Raw genomic sequence first — 19,829 nt, 5'->3', positions numbered from 1 at the left:
GCTCTGACTGGCCCTAACCTAGCTGGGGTCCCATCCCTTCCCCTCTCCCTCTCTCCCCCCCCCCAATGTTGAATAGCAGTTAAAACCTCATCTTAGATTCAAGTAAATACATTATTCACCTGGTTAAGTGGATCAGGTTTTCCAGGTGGTATCTAGTCAGGGCTAAAATCTTCCCCGTCTTCTATTCTAGCTGTATTAGAATATTCATTGAAGCTCATTTGTGCAGGCATGTCAAACAGTTCAGTCCAGAGCGTACCTGGAAGTTATCTAGGATTCTCACCCTGCAGTTGACAGCTAGCATATGCTTTTTTACCCGGCAATCCTGTGTTTCTTCAGTAGTGAAACCAGCGCCTTCCCTCCAGAGTAGGCCCCTTTTCCACAATAGGACCTAAACTTGGCAGCTCTGGCAAACATGCAATGACCACATTAACTCATAGATAGAACAGAGCACATTGCCTTGAAAACACCCTTCATGATAAAAAAAAATTACTTCACTTCAGCAAGGAATTTTCAGAATCTCCTTCACTGGCAATTTTCAAGAGGATGCTGAATAAGCATTTGATTAGAGACAACTTAGAAATACATTCCTACATTCATGCAGGGGTTTGGACCAGATGACTCTTGAGATGACCTGTAACAGGCTATGTCCCAAGATGGGGTGGTGGCACCCCCTCTCATCTGAGTATCTCCTGCTCTGCTCTGGTTCCCTAGTCTCACCTCCAGCTCTTGCCTGCTAGGTTTGGCTGGAATTTTTTGACATAGGAACAGGGAAGCTGTCCAGACCGACCAAACTGCAGTAGCAGCTTCCCTTTTCTCCAGCTTGACCTCTGTCCTATGGTACTATTGCTGTGCTACCAGCACTGCAATAAGTACTCTGCCCTATGATCTTGCTGCTGAGCCTCTGGTTGTGCAGTAGGTGCCTGCAGCCTATCAGTTCCCTACTGACCAGCCTCTTCTGGCTGCTAGTAAGCAATTCCCTGTGCCTGGGGCTCCCTGCAGCTATTGACCACTTTTAAAGTAAGGGAAAGTCCCCAGCTCCCTGTTAAATGACCCTTATGATTTTTAGGAAGATGGATGAGATCAAGCCTTCATGGTGGGTCTTCCCTATCTGCATTTCAGCCCAGATAAGATGGTATCAAGGAACCACCTGAAGTTTTGTGGTCAGGGTGGTTTACTGAATTGCATCTTAGCCAGCAAATCAACTTGTCTTTGTTATTTTTCCACACCTCATTTGTCTGAGTTGGGAAAGACCACTGATCATTAAGCCTCATAAAGGGATTTACCTTTTTTGCTTCACTTCTGGACTCTCCTTTGAGCTTTCAAAAACAGGTCCATCTGTGACATTTCAGCTGCTTTTGCTGCTGATCCATCCTCTTCTCGACATACTAGCACTGTGTTCTCTTCTATTTCTTGCTCTAGTTATTCTTTTTTCCACTTTTGGTGGAACCCTGTACTTCTCCTCTCTTGTTTGGATTCCCCTCTTCTTTCATGTCTTTGTCTATTGCCTCTCACTTTAACTCATTTTAATTCTGACTGGACAACAACTTTCTTCTGTTACCTGCTGTTCCAGCCCTATATGGTCAAGTGGTGTCTAACCTCCATCACTATATAATTGGTGTAACAGATTTAGGGTGAAGCAACTTAAATTGTAGTCTTACAGTTGGTTTTAAATACTTTTTTTATAAAAGCCTTAACCCAATTTGAAAAATGGTGTTATTGCAACCTTGGATCAACATAAGTGAAGTAAAAACTGCTGGGAGTTTTCAGATGATGTCACTACTGAGTACAAAACTGCTATTAGCAAATAAAACACTTCAAAGAACAAAATGGTGAAAAACTTTTAAATTCATTTCAGTTCTTGAGTATTTGCAAACTTATTCATGTGCCTGGTCCCATTAACTGTAAATATATGACCATCCTCTTTTTGCCGTGGACAGATGCCAACTGTGTGCCAAAAGCTGATCGTGTTGAAGTTAGTGAACCCTTGCGTCAAAACAGGTTTTGATTGCATGCAAACACATTGTAGGATCAGCAGCAAGATAGCATACTTTCCAGTCCTACTCCCAATGCTCAGTCTGATTTTTACTGTCAGAAGGCTTAAAAAACAGCAACAACCCCCCCAACCCCCCCCAAAACACCAACAAATAAGCAAACCCCACACACCCTTTTTCCCAGCAAAGTTCTCTTCTCAGATATGATGTCCTAAGAAGTCATCTGTTACTTTTCACAATATTTAAAAGAAAACCAGAATATTAAATACATGAACATTATTCACAATTTTCATAATGGGAATTCCAGCTTTTTTTTTCTTGTCCTATTGCAGTACTACCCAAAATGTGATATATTGCCCAGGGAGCAGTGGTGATGCTAAGCATCCATTTTTAGCTCTACTTACACTCTAGCAAGCATACACATGGAAGAGGCACTTCATAAAGTAATCCTAGAATAAATACAGAATTCAGTACTGGGGCACAGGTGACCTGGCACCAGTTTGTAACATCCAAGACTGAATAGTTGCTTTTTGTATAGGCTGGAAGCACCAAGAAGTTTTCAGAACGGAGTACAAAATGCATCAGGTTCCAGTAGTCCAGTCATCTAGGGTGGTAGTGCTCTTGGAAAAACATGGCAAGGTATTTACTAGTAAATAGGTTAGAATTTTACTAGTAGACCTGCTGGTAGACCTTTGAAATGTCAAGTATTGTATTGTTATGACATTCAGGTCAGTCAAAAGATCTGTCTGAAGGGAAATGGATGCTTGTTTCCTGTATTCACCACCACCAGACCACAAATGGGAAACAAAGTATTGCCAGTAGGTGAACTTGTAAACCTGACAGTTAAATGCCAGGAGCGTAAGTGACTGGCGAGTCTTGTACTAATGGGTTTCGTGACTTCTTTCCATCCAAAAAACCACCTAGATGACTTGTATATAATGCACTGAGAAAGTCAACTTAACAAAGATGGTTCTAAAGCTCCTCAAGTAACCTTTAAGGCTAACAATGGCATTTCCTGAACTGCAGAGGCTATTAACATATTAGGTTACATTTTCCCACCACATAATCAAGAGCTTTTGTGTTAAAGCTGAACAGATTATTCTGTATGATTTCTGTCAAGTGTTCTAGAATTATTTTTAGTGCAGAAAGCCATGTGTCTAATTCAACTCTTTTTGATTGCAGCAGCCTCTTATCTCTGAATTATTTTCTGTAAGAAAATAACATGTTTTGGCTTATGGAGAAATACAATAACCATTTCTAATATATAAAAAAAAATTCCTCCTGTTGATCATGGACTTTTGTTCCTTCCTTCTGTTTTCCACTCCCTACATTTCTCCAGCTAGTGCAGTGTCATAGGAATCGAGGAGGCCAAATACAGCTTTTTGGGGAGGGGGGGGAAAGAAAGGTTCCCTACCTTAATCTTTTCATTTTGGGTCAGTACTCCAACACCTCATCCAGCATATTATCTTTTTTTCAGAACTCTGACAGATACTGGCTTTCAGACATTGGGTTATTTATGTTAACCTTTTTCTGGCCTATTGATGAGTCTTGATAGACCTCTCAAGAGTAAGCTGCAGTTGTATTTGCAGTGTTAAAGCTTTACGGATACACAGTGTGTATCGTGATCTTCTTTAACTTAGGTTTCAGATCACTGTGGTGCAGAAGAATCACTCCAACATATGATGGAAAATTGCTTGATAAGAGTTTTGGCATAGTCTGTCTGCCTAAAATGAATCCAGAGGTCAAGTTCTGAGATTGTCACTGAGAGACAGGTATGTCACACACTAAGTAGAGAAATCCATATTATGGAGTTGTACATTAGGTTGTGTGGGAGGCACTTTCAGTATTAATTATGCACAATGGAGAGACCTCATTAAGCATATTTCACTATTAACAGAAGCTAAGGCAATCGTCTGGAAGTTGTTCAGCTCAACCGTCTGATCTGTGAAGACCCAATTTAAGAGGTATACAACATTAAAAACAAACAAATAAGATACAAGCTATGAGAATACTAGAACCATCTATGAGGATATTTCATTTAGAAATGAGCTTCAAGCTCCTCAGAAAACTGTAGTCATTAAAGATCTAGTATGAACTTTCTGTATGTTGTCTGTATCTCAGTCCCTGATCCACATTATAAATGAGTTTAAACAGTGCCTGGATCATCATGAAATACAACTTTTTTTGTATGCAAGTGCCTCCTGGAGGGTGAAAGCATGAATAAAACCAAAATTAATTTTAACATCTATGAAGATTACAGAATTGCCTTTTAGAAGCACAATAGTTTGTTTTCCAAATTCTAAATTTGAGATTTTGAAACATGAATTTGACAAAATATGAAAGAGAGGGGCTGTATTTACAAGATTCCATTTAACACATGTCCAGAAGCAATGGGTGAAAATTAGGCAAGCATTTAAAGGTAAACTTACTAAGTGTGCAAATCATAGTATACGTGCTGTGTTAAACTAAATTTTATGTCACAAAGAATTAAAAGCAAAATCACTAAAGCCAGAGTTTTAAGCATAATCATGGCATTTGCATCACTTTCATTAGTCTTTTCTCATATATTCATAAGTCCATAACTATTAAACTAGCTTGTAGATCAGTTAGTGATGCTGACAGAAGATAGATTTTTGTATAGTTGGATAAAATAATATTAAATATGAAACTTAGATTTTCTCTTCCGAATACCTCATCCAAGTACCCCCTGACATCTAAAGAAAAAAGTAGCATGTAAACCCATAATTCTTAAAGATGATTGACACAATTAGCTAGAATTTCTATTTCTTGCAAGTCAAAACACAAGCAAAATAGCCCAATTAGAAATACTGGGCTCCTGTACACGTGCAGGGAGCCTACTCAGATGTGCTGGAAATCCAGCATGTTGGAGCAGACTTGATTAAATCGAGTGGAAATTAATGTGATCCAGTAGACTCTAGCGTCACATGTATCAGTGCCCCCATGCTGAAAAATTGCCGCGGGGCAGTTTGAACTAAAGCTTGTTTGATGAGCTTTAAAGTACCCCACCTCCATTTTTCAGCATGAGGATGCTCACACATGTGATGCTCCAGCGCTTTTAATTAGCATGGCTTGCTAATTAAAGTGTGCTCCTCCCCCATGCCTTCCAGAGCATATGTAAAAATGCCCCAAGCTTCCAGAATCCTTGTAAAGGAGAGGCACCATTAGGATTTCTTTCAGCTCTTTTACACTGTGTTACAGCAAAAGTTATTTGAGGAGCTGCATCTTTAGTATGCTAATACTGTTAAAGTTGCTATATAGACATTCCTTTTTAAATAGGGTCTAATGTTACCATAACACTGTAGAGTGGATCTTCATAACAAAATCATCCTAGAAAATCATTTATTTTGACTGGCTGGCTGAAATACATTTCTGGTTCTCTGAACCCAACAGCAAGTCACAGCTGTTTATATTTTGCTAAATGGAAATGTTGAATAATTTTTCTGGTAGTAGCTGCTGCCCAGCTGGTACATACATGTGCACATTTCTTTTACAGTCATTATTCATTGACTTGTTAAAGAATGACTTTTCCAGTTATGTCTCTTCATTTGTCCTGATCTTTTCTTCCCCACCTTCCTGGTTCTACTTTATAGGAAGATAATTTTGATTTCATAACATATCTAGAATTGACCTCTCTTGCAAAGTATTTTTGCTCACTGCATTTATTTTTGGGACTGTGCAAGCTGCTAATGGCCTCCAAATAATTGATTGGAGCCCCAATGTGTGATAAGCAAAGACATCCAATAGAAAGATAGTTCTTGCCAGAGATCATGTGTTTTGTCATATACTTTGCTTTTATTTTTCTAGCTACACTTATTTCCATATCTCCATCTACTTCAGGTGGGGTTGGAATTAGTTCATTTGAAATCCAGTGACAGAAAGACTGCTAATAGAAGCTACATATGCTTTCTTCTTAAAGAAGTCCTAACATGTTTCATTTCTTTATAAATGTTCATGCATTCATGTATTCTTATCTTCCCAACAAATTATTGCAGCAGTGCCCAAACAGATACCAGGTTTCTATGGATACCACATATTTCTCCCGAAAATTAGCTATCCCAAATTGGATTGCATATTTTAAGGAAGGAAGCTGATTTCCATACTGGAGTGGAGGTATGGGGATACTGGAATGGCTGTTGGGGGCTGTGCTGCATTTGCAGGTGCATGGAGGAGGGATGGAGGATAGTTTTCAGTGTTACTGTTTCCTTGCAAACTGTCATAGCTGCTACCAGTTTGGGGATCACAAACTGGAAATTCAGTGGAGGAGCAAGCAGCAGCAATATAAACTCCCTGGATTCTAGCTGTGTCACTGCTGCAGTGCCCCATGGGCCAAATCTGTGGGCGAGATTGGGCCTAGAGGCTGGGTGTCTGACACCACTGCATTAAAGGATAGTTAAAAGAGGCATGGCATACTGGAGGTTTGTGTGGCCAAGTGCAGCATAAGATGTATTCTGGATATCCATTTTATGATATCTACCAAAGGTATCAAAGTTAGAGCAGGAGTGTCAGATATTCAGCCTGCAGTTTCTCGCTGGTGCTTTTAGAGCACAGCAGCACTCAGAGGTTGAATGTCACCCATGCCTTTACCGGCTGCTAAAATTTCTGGTTTTCGATTGCTATTTGACATGCAAATCCATGGTGAGTCAGCAAGCAGTGGTGGCATGAACCCCGCCAGACAGTGTTTTTGGCAGCCATGACAGGAAGCCCTGTGGGCATCATCCAGAGGTGGGTAGCCTGGCTCGCAAGAAGTCCTGATGTCTGAATCTGGTCTGACCTGACAACTCACTTGAGCTTGATACCCCTGCTATAGAGTAAATAGCCTTAAAGGTGGTCTTCCTCTGAAGATAATGTTTTGCTACCACAGAAGTTGCCACTACTCTGGTTGTGGGGGGCATTTCTTAGTAGGAGGGAACATTGTCTCTTGTGGTTTATTTTTTCTTTGGGGGGTGGGAAAGGTTAATAGCCCTAAGATGTCTTGCAAGGTGGGTAGAAGTATACACATGTTTTAAGTTTCCTTGCCAAGTGTCTTTATCTCTAGTGTGGAAATGAAGTAAGAGAGGTCAGAAAAAAAACAAAAAACAATGCCCTTTACAAACCCTGTCTCTTCCAGTTCCTGTAGTCTTTCTTTTACATGTATTCCATATACACATATTGTGAGATGGAGTTGGCAGTTCTTTGATATTAATGGTATTGCATTAATAAATTTTACTTGGAAGGTACAGAATTGGTCTCCAGATACCAGTTAGAATCCGTGCTATGATAGCCACAAAAATAGCGTTCAGGTCCATGTTGTTATTAACTTGTAAGTCCTCAAATGTTTGAATGACAGCACATCATAATTTAAATATGGAGCATATGAACCTGTTGTAGCTCATTCAACCTTTTCTGGAGTTCCCAGTGGAACGCCTTGTGCTTTAAGCTAAACTTAGTGGGAACACTGGTGTAGACAAAGCCAGTGATACTAGATGTATACTTGCTGCTGTTTGGTTAGATGTCCTGAAAGCACATCTGAGTGATTTGGCAACTAGAATGGGTCAGATGAAAGCTTCATAGGAAGGCTTGCGTCCCATTTACATTAATGCCAGCTGGCTGTAATTGACACCCATGAAAATATTTATTTGTTTCCTTCCTAAATGTAAATATAGTATTTTGAGATGTGTGTCAGGAAAGCTAGAAGGCTGGTTTAATTGTTTGGTTACTTTTGCAGTGGTCCTGGTTACTACTTTTTTTCCCTCTCTGCCTCTTCCGGCACTTAGCAAGAGCTGTATGTTTATAAAACTTCTCAAAATTGTGTCTAAATATTTTTAGATAATTGTTTTCGTAGTTTGCACCTTCATGCATATGGGGATGAAAACTGGTGCATGCACCAAAGATGGGAGTTGGGGGTTGGGGCGTGGTGAAGAGCAAGCAAAACTAAGGTAGGCATTTATCAAAGCTTTTGCCCCAAGATGTGGTGAAAAGCTTCCTTTAGCTCAATATTTGAGTGTAAGAAAAGAAAAAAAACCCCCAATAAAATATTTGAAGCCAAAGTATCACTTATACATTTCTGACTGCAATTTGTCTCTCTGAATTCCGGGTGCCCTCTTTCTGGGTGGGGCTATGGCTCATGGAGCGAGGGGTTTGTGCACTTAACTAATGGTGGCTTTTGCTTTCCACCTTCAGGATTTGAACCACATGGGTAGAAAACAGATCCCAGAGTTGGGAGTTGGCCAAGTCACTAGATATTAAAGCTTCTCCTTCAGGAAAGTTCCAAAGGATGTTTAATGTAGGGATGTAAATACAGTGGTTAAATGATTAGTCATTACAGCAACCCCAGGGGTGGGGGGGAACAGGATGGGGACTAATACTTAATACGGGGCAGGAAAATTGTAGCCCACAGACTGGATCCAGCCACCAAGGGATATTGTCCAGCCTGGGGCAGGTGCCTTGGCCCCACCTCGCTCAGGCACAGGGGGCAGCCAGTCTGGGCCCTGGAATGTGTGGCCAGTCTTGCTGCCTCTTGGTGGTGGTGCAGTTGTCAGACTCCTCTTTCTGGCAGCCCCTGCATTGGCAATTCCTTCCAGCTGCTGCAGCCACCAGACCCAGCCCTGCTGCCTGGGCACCCTGGCCCGCCTGCCCCACACCCACTGCTGGGGGCAGCACCCACATGGGCAGTGTGCATGGCTGGGTGGCTGAGGCCACAGGCAGGTAGGCAGTTGTATCAAGAAAATAGAACATGCAGGCAGGGCTGGGGCTGGGATCACAGGGCTAGGGTCCAGGGCAGAGCCACAATCTGCTCCTCTCATGCCCCTATGACAGGTGCCAGTTCCATGGGCAGGGGCATGTGAGGAGCAAGTCGCAGCTCTGTCCTGGCCCCACACTGCCACAGCCCTGCAATCCCAGAGTCTCCATGGAGACCAACCAGGACCTGCATGGCCAGATGGGTGGGATGGGGCTACAGACAGGTGGGGAAGCTGCATCCAGGAGTGGAGCAGGTGGGGCCAGGGCCAGGATCTTGAAGCAGTGACAGCAAAGGGCCAAGGCCCAGGGCAGAGCCATAATCCACTCCTGCACGCCTTTACACATGGAATTGGCGCCCATCCTGGGGTGCCCAGGGAGTAGATTGCGGCTGTGCCCCAGGCCCTAGCCCCACCTTGCCATGGCCCTGTGATCCCTAGCCCAGCACTGACCCTGCCCTCCCATCTTGCTTCCTGATGCCACTCTGCCCCTCCCCCCCCAACCTATGACCCCATCCCAGCTGTATGGTCCAGCATGGAGCAGAGCCACTTAGGGAGCTTGGTGAGCTACTGTAGGTCAGGTCAGCCTGTCCCTGCTGCCCTTCCCCCCAGCTCAACAAAAGTCCTTAAGTGGCTGTCAGACCCAGATAAATTGCCCACTCTGCTAAACCCTGTGGACCCTGGTGCAGCTGCTTACAGCTCCCCGCTGCCTGTGCAGCCCGGGTGCTGTGGTGGGCAACAGCAGCCTGCCCAGAGCTCAGGCTGCTCATGGCAGGTGGCAGGGAGGCTGCAAGTGGCTATACCAGGGTCTATGGAGCCTACCTGTAGGTACTAATCCCCCTTCCCCCTCCTGTCTGCCCTGCTTCCTTCTGGTTCCTGCTAAGGCACCATGTGGTTTCCCTGCCCCCTTCTTTGCCAGACTGTGCCCTGACCCCCTTCCTTCCTTCTCCCACTAAACAATAATTGATAAGCTATAACCAGTTATCATGGGGCATAAATAATTGTTTAACCATTTACATCCCTAATTTAATGGCCATGAATGCTTGGGATTCATCTACATTTGTTTCATTTGAGTTAATCATGAGCAAAAAGATGGGACTTTGGTATCACAAAACTACTCCTTGAACTTTTCAGGTTGCAGTATCATTTTACCTAATGACCTAGTGGGACTCAGCGCTATATTTTCAGTCCACTGGAATCAAAGCACGAAGTGGCTTTTTCTGCAGGCCATAAAGCAGTGCAGCAAATGAGAGATTTCATTCTTTTGACAAGCTGCTTTGGGGCCTTTGTACATGCCACAAAATTGGCCTTTAAAGTGGCTTAAATGCCCTTTTGCACTGCTTTAATGGTGTTGCTGTTTGCATGCTCAGTGGTGTATTCTGCTTTAATGGTTGTGGTTTGCATGCTTGGCAGTGTATTCCGCTTTAAATGACTTCAGTATGTAGCAAGATATCACACCTCCGAGGTGTTTTAGTTTGCTTCCTAACAAAGTGCAACAGTGCATGGGGCACTGGAAGCTGATGTGCTCAGAGTTGGTGGGCCCCCCACAGTTCAGGGGCTGTGGGACCCAGCGGCAGCCTGTGCAGGCAGGCTTCACTGAAGAAAAAAAAAAACTGGTGAGCCTAATCATTCTTTTTTTCCTATCCCTGGAGCCTGCCTGAGCTGTGCAGGGGCCTGGTGCTTGCCCTGCAGCTGCAAGGGGGCCGATGCTTGGCTCCATGGCTGCAGTGCCTCCTGGAATCACCTGGGTCTGGTGTCAGTGGGCAAGTGCTGCCTGGGGTGCCTCCCATGCAGCTCAGGGACTGCTCAGCCTGCCAGCAGCTCCCCCCCACTGCTGAAGAGGCAGGTAAGGATCTGGCTCCCACCCTTGTGTACATGCCACGGGAATTTAGTTCGGTTTAATTCTCCCTAAATTGAAGTAGTGTTTTAAAAAAAACACCATTTCAATTTAGGGAGAACTAAAATGAATTAAATCCCTGTAGCATGTGCAAGCAGCCTTAGAGACAGAGTTATTTGAAAGCTGAGTCATTTGGGAAAGGCAGAATGCCTGGTGATCTTACCCTTGAGCTGCAAAGGCTTTAAAATATTGCTGTGAACACTAATGGTTTTTGACATTAAGATTTCTTATTTTTGATATTCCTATAAATGTTTCCTAGAAACTGATTTTAGAAATTGTTTTACCATAATTTTATTAAATTTACTGGAAACACTTTTCTGGCAGAGCCTTTTGTTTTTCCAGTTATGGTGACTGGGGGACTCACAAGTTTTGTTTACTGTAGGATTTAATATCAGTCTGGTACCTTTTGGTATACGTGTAGGCTTGGCAGAATTCAATTTAAAAAAAAAAAAATTCCAAAGCTAAAATTGATGTTTATTTTAAGCATTTATTTATATTTTTATAGATTAAAAAATCCAGAATTGTGCTAAATTAGATGTGGGGGGCAGGCAATTTAATAATGACAGTATACTGTTAAAAGCTTTATAAAATCGTGTCAGGATATAAAAAGTAAATATCCCTAAATCAATAAATCATGTCTGCTTTAAATCATTCTGTTCCATCATCAGGAAAGAGATGGGCAGGCAGCCATACTCCCAGAGCTCTGGGAACACAGGGAGAGGCAGCAGGCAGCCTGCACTTACCCAGTCCCACTCTGACAGGACCCTGCTGGCACCCAACTCTCCCCTCCCCTTAAGTAGCCTGTTATCTTCCTCCAGCCTACCTGCACCTGTGAAGGATCAACTAACTGCTTAATTGATGAGTCATTAGGCCAGAAGCAGCAGCTAATGGCTTAATCAACATTAGGCTGCCCATTGTTTTCTTTTTTTAACTGTCTTCTGTCCCTGTCTCTCCTTCTACACTGTCCAATAACAGGGGTAAGGATTCCCACTTACAGGCCCCTTTTAATTTCAATTCTTACCGATGGAAACATTTTCCCTTCGGTCTGTGAGTGGGAGGTGAAGTCACCTTTTATCAATGCTTATTGATAAAAAATCAAATCCTGCCAGGCTTATATATGTGGCATTCCTTTATTTCCTGTTGGAGTTGTGCCAGATTTCTCAGGATAAGAAGAATGAAGGATAGTTAAACCTTGATTCCAGTGGGAACAACCTAGGACAAAGGGGAGGCTGAAGCTTAGGGGCAGTGCAAATGCAGGGTGTCTGCAAGATTGGACCTCTAGGAAGTTGTGTGTAGTTAAGCAACTGCAGGGTTGTAGATGTTTAGGGTGCTGCTCTGTAGTGTTCAGTGAATTTAGTTTTTACATTTTGAATTTTAAAAGTAAAACACTGTACAAATTTAAGATATCTGAAAAGAAGGGGAACAGATTTTGGAAACAGCTCACTCTGCTTCCAAAGCACTTTTTTAAAAACCACACACTTGTCTTGAAATCTTGTGTGTGTCCAGTTTCAGGAAAAGCATAGTAGTCTTGAGAAGCTATCATGGTGTATTCTTTTGGACGCCTTCCTCATTATGTTGCCCTGTGGGGTCAGGCCCACTCTCAGGATCTCAATATTATGCTGTTAGACAGGAGGGTGTGATACAATTGCACATATACAAATGCACACATCAGTTGGGCGTGCACACACTCTCTCTCTCTCCCAACTCAGGCACATACACATCTGAACCAGCCTAGGCACATTCATACCTATCACCAATTCGAGCACATACACACTACACACCAAAAATTAGACAGCAATCAGTTGTCAATACCTGCACACTCAGTACACATACATGGATCACTAATTTGTATATCATGCACACGATGACGTGTGTGTGTGTGTGTGTGTGTGTATACACCAGTTTACACACATACCACCCACCTACACATACATGAGTTCCTAACTTGGATGGCACAGTATGTATGTGTGTGTTTGGGGTACTTGGGATACCTGAGGGAAGGTTAAGGTGAGAGAGAAGGTGTAAGGAGTGAAAGTTGCTGGAACCGGTATTAGAACCGGTAGACTAGAGAGAAGCTGGGCTGAGGAACTGAGGCTTGGGGTTACTTAAGGTCAAGTGGCCCCAGGGTTACTTGAGGTCACTGGAGCAAGGTAACAAGCCTGGTGTCAGGGAGGAGACAGCCAGAAAACAGACAAAAACCCAACTTGGGGTTTCAAAATAACAGGTTTATTAAACACACTTATGCACGCAGCAGGAGAAAGACACTTAGTGGAAGGGTTGTAGTCCAGGTAGGGAAGAGAAGCAGAGTCCAAGTCCTTGGTTGAAGAAGGGGTGGGGATGATAGCTACCTATCCAGGCTGGAAAAGGGGTCTTTGTCCAGCAGGTGTTGTCCAGAGTGGGGTTGCTGGCAGGGCCTCTGGGTGTACAGGTGGTGTGGCATGGTGCTGATCCAGATGGAGAGAGCATCCCCAAGAGTCACTACCCCTTTTTATGGGGCAGCTACCTATGATCTCCTGTGGGGAGAGCATGTCCAGGCAATGTCAGTCCTGTTCCAGAGGGCTCCAGGTGTTCATACTGAGCATGTGCAGCTTGGCACAATGGTGGGTTGCCTCATCTTTTGTTTCTTGAATGCTGAGAGTGGTTCCAATGGCTGGGTCCTTGGTCCAGGTATTGGTGTTGATGGTTCGATCATTCAGAGGGAGCTATTTTTAGACGTACTGCCATTGTCTCTCAGGCACCCTCATTCATCCCCATTCATTCAGGAACCAAGTTACACAGGAGGGGTAGGTGTGAGTTATGGGTTACACAACAGGGCATGTGGACAAGATGGAGACTTGACAAAATGGAAACTTGACATGACTTATACTAACTTACATATGTAGGTGTAAATCATATAGTGCCAGTAAAACAGTAATATAGAACAGTAAAAATCAATATAAACATAATTATACAATATAAAAAAGGAGAAAAAACAAAACAAATACAACTTGCTAACAAAATAAAATGCTGAAGCTTATCCTATGTCTTAGCTCACTTATACTTATCTATAGGGAATAGAGAGGGAGAGAACAAGTCAGAAATGGTTGGGGAAGGGGTTTTGCTACAATTACCAGTGACAACATTTTAACAGGCTTTCTGTCAATGATGAAAATGCTAGTTTTCTTATTATTGGAAGCAAGCTGTGGTTCTTTTTTTTTTTCCTTCCCATATGTCTTCTATAAATATCACTTAAAACTGAAACAAAATGTCAACCTTTGAGCAGACAAATTATCTGCTTTAGATTAATCATGCTGTAATAAAGGACATTTTTGAGGCACACCATGGCAGAATCTTAAAAGCCAGTCTAATTATTTGAAGCGAGACTTCAGGAGGTGTGTCACCCATAAAAGCTAAGAGCTCTGGCACTTTGTTTTGGGGTACTGTGGCTGTACAGCTGAGCAACAAGGGGCTTTTTGCCATGGGAGGAGAGGGCCCATGGGGAAGGAGAGGGCCCATGTCCTCCAGTTGAGGAAGTAGTCTTCTGGTTGAAGATGCAGCTTGGTGGAAGGATGGGGCATGTTTTTCTTCCCAGTGAGATAGTGGGGACTGGTAGTTGCTCCAAGGCATCAGTCTGCAGTGAGAAGATGAAGAGGAACTGCAGTGATAGAGAATCGGTTATCCAATTATGGTTTCTGTGAGAGCTATAGTGCGACTTGTGTGCTGTTTCTGAACATGCTCATATCCTGACATGCTAAGCTGGACTCTGAATGCTGCAGAGCAGCTTGGGGTTGTGGTATGTGTTGGTACTAACAATGTAGGACAGGATTTGGCAAGGTGTGACCCAGGGGTTAGACCTGGCCCACGGAACCATTGGATTTGGCCTCTGGCCATGGGGCTTCGATGGCATTTGGCAGCAAGGGCCTTTGACTGCAGGCCCCTGGCAGATGTTACACTTAGACATAATTAACCAGTTAGTTGTGTCGTAAGTAGTAACCTGGCCACATGTTAATGCACTTAATGATGCAATAAAACAGGGAATAAGCCACAAAGTTATTGCACAAAATATGTATCATCTGGTTCCCATCGCACCTTTAAATGGAATATGTGGTGCTGCCAGCCACCCCTGGTATATGTTGGAGTGGGAGGGGTCCTGGAAGTTAAATCTGCATCATTAGTAGGGATCCCGGTTTTCTCTGATTTAAAAAAATCCCAAATGCTCTAATTAAAATCCCCCAAATCTGTGTTTTTCTGTGATTAAAATGAAACACCACTAAATATATAGATTTCATAGATTTCATAGACATTAGGGCTGGAAGGGACCTCGGAAGATCATCGAGTCCAGCCCCCTGCCCAAAGGGCAGGAAGTCAGCTGGGGTCATAGGATCCCAGCAAGATGAGCATCCAGTTTCATCTTGAAGGTGTTCAATGAAGGCGCTTGAACCACCTCCGGTGGCAGGCTGTTCCAGACCTTGGGGGCTCGGACAGTAAAGAAATTCTTCCTTATGTCCAGCCTGAAACGATCTTGAAGTAGTTTGTGACCATTCGACCTCGTCATCCCTTGGGGCGCTCTGGTGAACAAACATTCCCCCAGATGCTGGTGGTCACCCCTGATAAACTTGTAGGTGGCCATCAGATCACCCCTGAGCCTGTGAGCCTGTGCTTTTCCGGCTACAGAGCCCCATAGCTCTCAGCCTGTCATCGTAAGGTCTGCTTCCCTGACCTCTGATCATGCGCGTGGCTCTTCTCTGCACTCTCTCAAGCTTCTCCACATCCTCTTTGAATTGTGGAGCCCAAAACTGGACACAGTACTCCAGCTGCGGCCTCACTAAGGCCGAGTACAGGGGGGGAATGACGTCCCGGGATTTGCTTGAGAGAATGTTTGCCCTTTTGAAACCAAAGCCTAGAAGTTATAGGCTTAGTTTTGGGGGCTTCACTTCACTTCACAGGATCATTTCCAAATATACAGCACACAAGAATGTTGAGCTAATACTATGGCTCAGTGAGATGCATGTTCAGATATTTTAGACACCCATTTCCTCCATGAGGGCTGATTGTGATCTTGCATCATGATCATACTTGGGCCAGCCCAGTGCTTTACAGTGGTGTAACTCAAATCAGAAAATCAGAATCAGGCTTGTTCTCACATTCCAAGGTGCCCAGAAAGGAAGCAAGGGAAATTATTCCTGCCCCCCAACTCCACCCCCAGTAAGTGGAAGCTGGCTGAGTGAGGCAGAATCACAGAATCATAAGGCCGGAACTGGGCCATGTAGCCCAACTTCCTTCATGGAGTCAGGTTTTATGTTATCATTTCTCTTGCTCGTTTAAGGTTGAGGATTTAAGCCCTGATCTAAAGCAATCAAGGTTAGCTTATACCTTTCCCCAGTGCTCTGAAGAATGTGGGTCTCAGGCACAGCCTACCCGGCTTCACTTTTGGGTTTGACACATGTCAAGTCAGAACAGATAGAAAATAGAGCGATAAAATTTGCTCCTTTTTTGGTGAAAGTTGCACGTTTTAAAGATGAAAATTAAAAACAGTCCCAGAAAGAAGGGTTTTTTTTTTTGGTTAAGCAAAATATTATGTCTGTGTCCAATTCAGGCATGTTTTTCTGAATCAAGACCTCAGTACCTTGCAGGAGATGCTTAGGCACAGGTAGATCCTTGGGGCATGTCCCCACTAATGGGAATGTGCCTTATCCCAGGGACAATTGGCAGTGGCACATATTTGTACCATTGCTAGTTGCTCCTGGATATGCCCCGCACATGTGCTCTGGTGCAGGGCAAGTTGCCCTGGGTGGGGTAGGGGTGGCTGGGGCCCCAGGGGCCTGGGGTCCTGAGGCTGCAGCGGTGGTAATCCGGGTACTTGGTGCAGCCTGGCCCTGGTTAGCCAGGCTTCTGTGTCTGGCAACACATGCTGCAGTCACGTGTGCCATGCCACTTTTTTTTCCTGTGTTTTCTTTTAAATATCGGTACTTCCTGGTATTTAATTTTGCCACTGTGCTGAGCAGGGGTCCAATGTTGCCCCTGCTTTTCCTCCGGCTCCCCACATATCTGAAAAAGGACTTCTTATTGTCCTTGATGCTCAAAGCTAGCTGGAGTTCAGTTGCAGCCTTGGCTTTCCTGGTCTGCTCCCTACAGGACCGGACCAGTGCAGAATAATCCTCCTTGGAGGTGACTCCCATCCTCCACCCTTTGTAGGCCTTTCTTTTTAGCCTCAGGAGATCTGCTAGGTCCCTGGAGAGCGAGGGGGGCTGCTGTGCCCTCTTGCTGCCTTTCCTCCGAGATGGAATAGACTTAGTTTGTGCATTGAGGATCGCTCCCTTGAGGAGCAACCACTCCTCTTGAACTCCCCTCTCCCCGTGGTCACGGTCCCTTAGGGCCTCACTGACAAGCCTCCTGAGCTTGTCAAAGTCGGCTTTCCTGAAGTCAAAGACTTGCGCGTTGCTGACCGACTTGCCAGCTTTTCAGCGGATGGTGAAGGTGATCAGCTCGTGGTCGCTGTCACCCAGCTTCCCATCGATCACTAGGTCACCGACTAGGTCATCCCCAGTAGCCAGTACCAGGTCGAGCAGCGCTTTGCCTCTCGTTGGCCCATAGACTTCTTGAGTCAGGTAGAGGTCATCCACGCACGAGAGGAAGCTCTGCGACCGCTCAGATTTTGCTGAGCGATCCTCCCACGAGATGTCCCGGTAATTGAAGTCACCCATGACAACCATGGTCCTGGAGCAAGCTGCCTCAGCCAGTTCCTGGGCAAACTCCTGGTCAAGCTCAGGACTTAGGTATCTAGATCGGTTGAACACAATGTTTATATTTACCATTTACCGTGGAGTGGGGGGGGGGCGGCGGGTGCTTCGCAGGGCCCATAGGCGGAGAGAGGAAAAAAAATTGGGCAGGGGGTGCTGAGCGTGTACGCACACATGCCCCCACACCTCCCCAGGTGGGAAAGTCTGCAGGGGGAGGAGGGAGCGTAACTGGGAGTGGGCAGGGATCGGGAGGGAGTGGAGCAGTCAGGGCCTGCTGTGCCTGTGGCTGTCCCTTCCCCCACACCCCCTGGAGCCAGCAGCACCCACAAAACCACCAGCCCCCAACCTCACACCGGCCCCGGCTGCCTACCCACACTGCCCAGCAGGGGGGCCTGGAGCAGGGCCAGCCTCACCTGCACCGGAGGGGATGGAGCCTCCCGGACCCTCGTGTCTGCCCCATCCTGTTCCAGATCATCCCCAGGAAGATCCCAGCTTAGCCCGGTGGCTCCTCCAGAGGCACGGTGCCAGGGCTGGGGTTTGCCTACTCCCTGCTTGTGCACCTGTGTCCTGCCTTTGATAACGGCATGGCTCCATGTGCGTCCCCACTGGGTGGGTTGGGCAGTGAGGCACATGGTGCCGCGCCACTGTCAAAGCAGCGAGCGGCAAGGCACAAAGGCAGGGAGCAGGCAGAGCCTGGCCCGCCGCTGTAGCTGCCCTTGTCCTGTGCACAGATCAAGGGTAACATGGCCCCTCTCCCACCATTGGCTTCCCAGCACCGTACCTCCGGAGGAGCCACCAGCCTGTGCCAGGCTCTTCCCGGGGACAACCTGGGGCAGAGCAGGTGCGTGTCTGTTCATGACAGGAGGCAGAGTGTGTACGTGTCTGTATCCATGTGCAGACAGTGAGTGAGTAGAGTGTGCCCCCATCTGCGGGTACGTGTGTGTGTGTGCGTGTGTGTGCCTGTGTTCCTGGCAGGGAGAGTATGTTTGTGTCTGTGTGTCCATGTGCAGAGAGCGAGTGAGAGTAGCCCGCACCCGTCTTGTGTTCACGCCTGCGTCTGTGTGCCTGTGTGTATGTTTTTAGCCATAGCAGGACAGAGGGAGCAGGGAGAAGAGGTGGGCATGTACCCCCACCAACCTGGCAGAGTCCCCCCAGCCTTCCCTGCCAGCACCAGAAGGGGAAGGGGCCCTGCCCCTCCCTCCCCGCTGCAGCCCAGCTCCCGTGGGGGGAGGGGGCCTCCAATTTTGTTTTGCCCAGGGTCCCAATACACATTAATCCCGCTCTGGGTGCAGGGCAGGGGGGGTGGTTGGTGCAGGGCCGGACACAGAGCAGCGTGAGGTGGAGGCCACAGGGCCAGACACAGAGCGGTGGGAAGAGGGGGAGTTGGCGCAGGGCTGGATGCAGAATGGTGGCAGCGTGGGACAGTGGGTGGTGGCGGTGACTGCTTCATGCAAGTTTCCTACCTCCCTCCCCCCCCCACATTTCTGGGAGGCATCAGTGGCACAGGGTGGTGGGTGCTGGTCCTGCTGCTGGTCCTGACTGCCCCTGTCATTCTTGAGGGGCAATTGGCTAGTAATAAAATACATTCTAAATACCTATAAATTTTGGCATTTGATTTGGGGTTTTTTATTGTGGAAAATCAGAAATCCCTCTGCCCTCATTGCTTGCCAGAACACAGGTCCAGTTTCAGCGATTCCCTCTCCCGCCCTGGCTGTTTTGTGGAGCTGAGCAGCCCTGATATTCCAGTGCCTTACTCCCACCCATGCCATTGCCTCTCATCCCAGGCCACATCCCCACAGCCAGGCCAGTGCCCCTCACTACCAACCCCCAGCCCCTTGGCCCTGCCAGTGCCCCTCACTCCCAACCCACAGCCCCCCCACCCTCTCAGGCCTGTTGTTACCCATTACTCATGACCCAAAGCCCTCTGCTGCCTCAGTCCTGCGAGAGGGGTCTTCCAGCTGCCAGGGCTACAGGGCCAGGGTCTGGGTCTGCAGTCCCCTGCCCGTCCCAGCAGCCCCTGCATGAGGCAACTACCGTGGCCAGAGCAGAGCCCAGCCTCTTGTCCCTTCTCCCTGCCCACCATGGGCGGCATGGCCAGAGCAGAGCCAAGCAGAGCCTGTAGCGGGGAGGAGGAAGCAGGCTGCCTACTCTGCTGCTTTCCCCCAGGGGCCTCTAAGGCACAAAAGGAAAGAGCAGGGTGGGCAGTTTTGGTGTCACCACCAGGAGCCCCACATCATCTTTACTGCTGTGGCGAGGTGCCCTCTGCCTGGCAGCAGTGCGGAGTTGTGCCCCTGCTGCTGCCAGAGGCTCCTGGGGGCAGGCAGCAGGACAGGTAGCCCTGAGCCTGCAGCGGGCAGCCCACATCTATCCTGAACACAAATTGGGGGGAAGTACATGTCTCCCCATGCACCCCTCCCCAGGAATGGCCCTCTCCACCACCCCCTGGATAAGCTGCCCATGGCTCCCTTTCGCTCCCTGGCCAGACCTT

General features: G+C 46.4%; 1 protein-coding gene across 6 annotated transcripts in view; it reads left to right on the top strand.

Annotated features, from left to right (window-relative positions):
- MAPK8 (mitogen-activated protein kinase 8) overlaps positions 1–19,829 on the top strand; it is a 126,531-nt gene that overhangs the window by 17,944 nt on the left and 88,758 nt on the right. The window contains exon 1 of one of the 6 annotated variants that reach the window (XM_025207892.1): positions 3,742–3,763. The exons of the other annotated variants lie outside the window; for them this stretch is intronic. The gene's annotated coding sequence lies outside the window, so the exon portion shown is untranslated. Of the gene's footprint in view, positions 1–3,741; positions 3,764–19,829 lie in introns of those variants that run through there. 6 annotated transcript variants of the gene reach the window in all.

This window comes from Alligator sinensis, unplaced genomic scaffold (genome assembly GCF_000455745.1).
Source record: "Alligator sinensis unplaced genomic scaffold, ASM45574v1 scaffold264_1, whole genome shotgun sequence".
In the NCBI taxonomy this organism is placed as follows: Eukaryota; Metazoa; Chordata; order Crocodylia; family Alligatoridae; genus Alligator; species Alligator sinensis.
The sequence above is the reverse complement of the archived record's forward strand: the minus strand, read 5'-3'. Positions and strand labels throughout refer to the sequence as shown.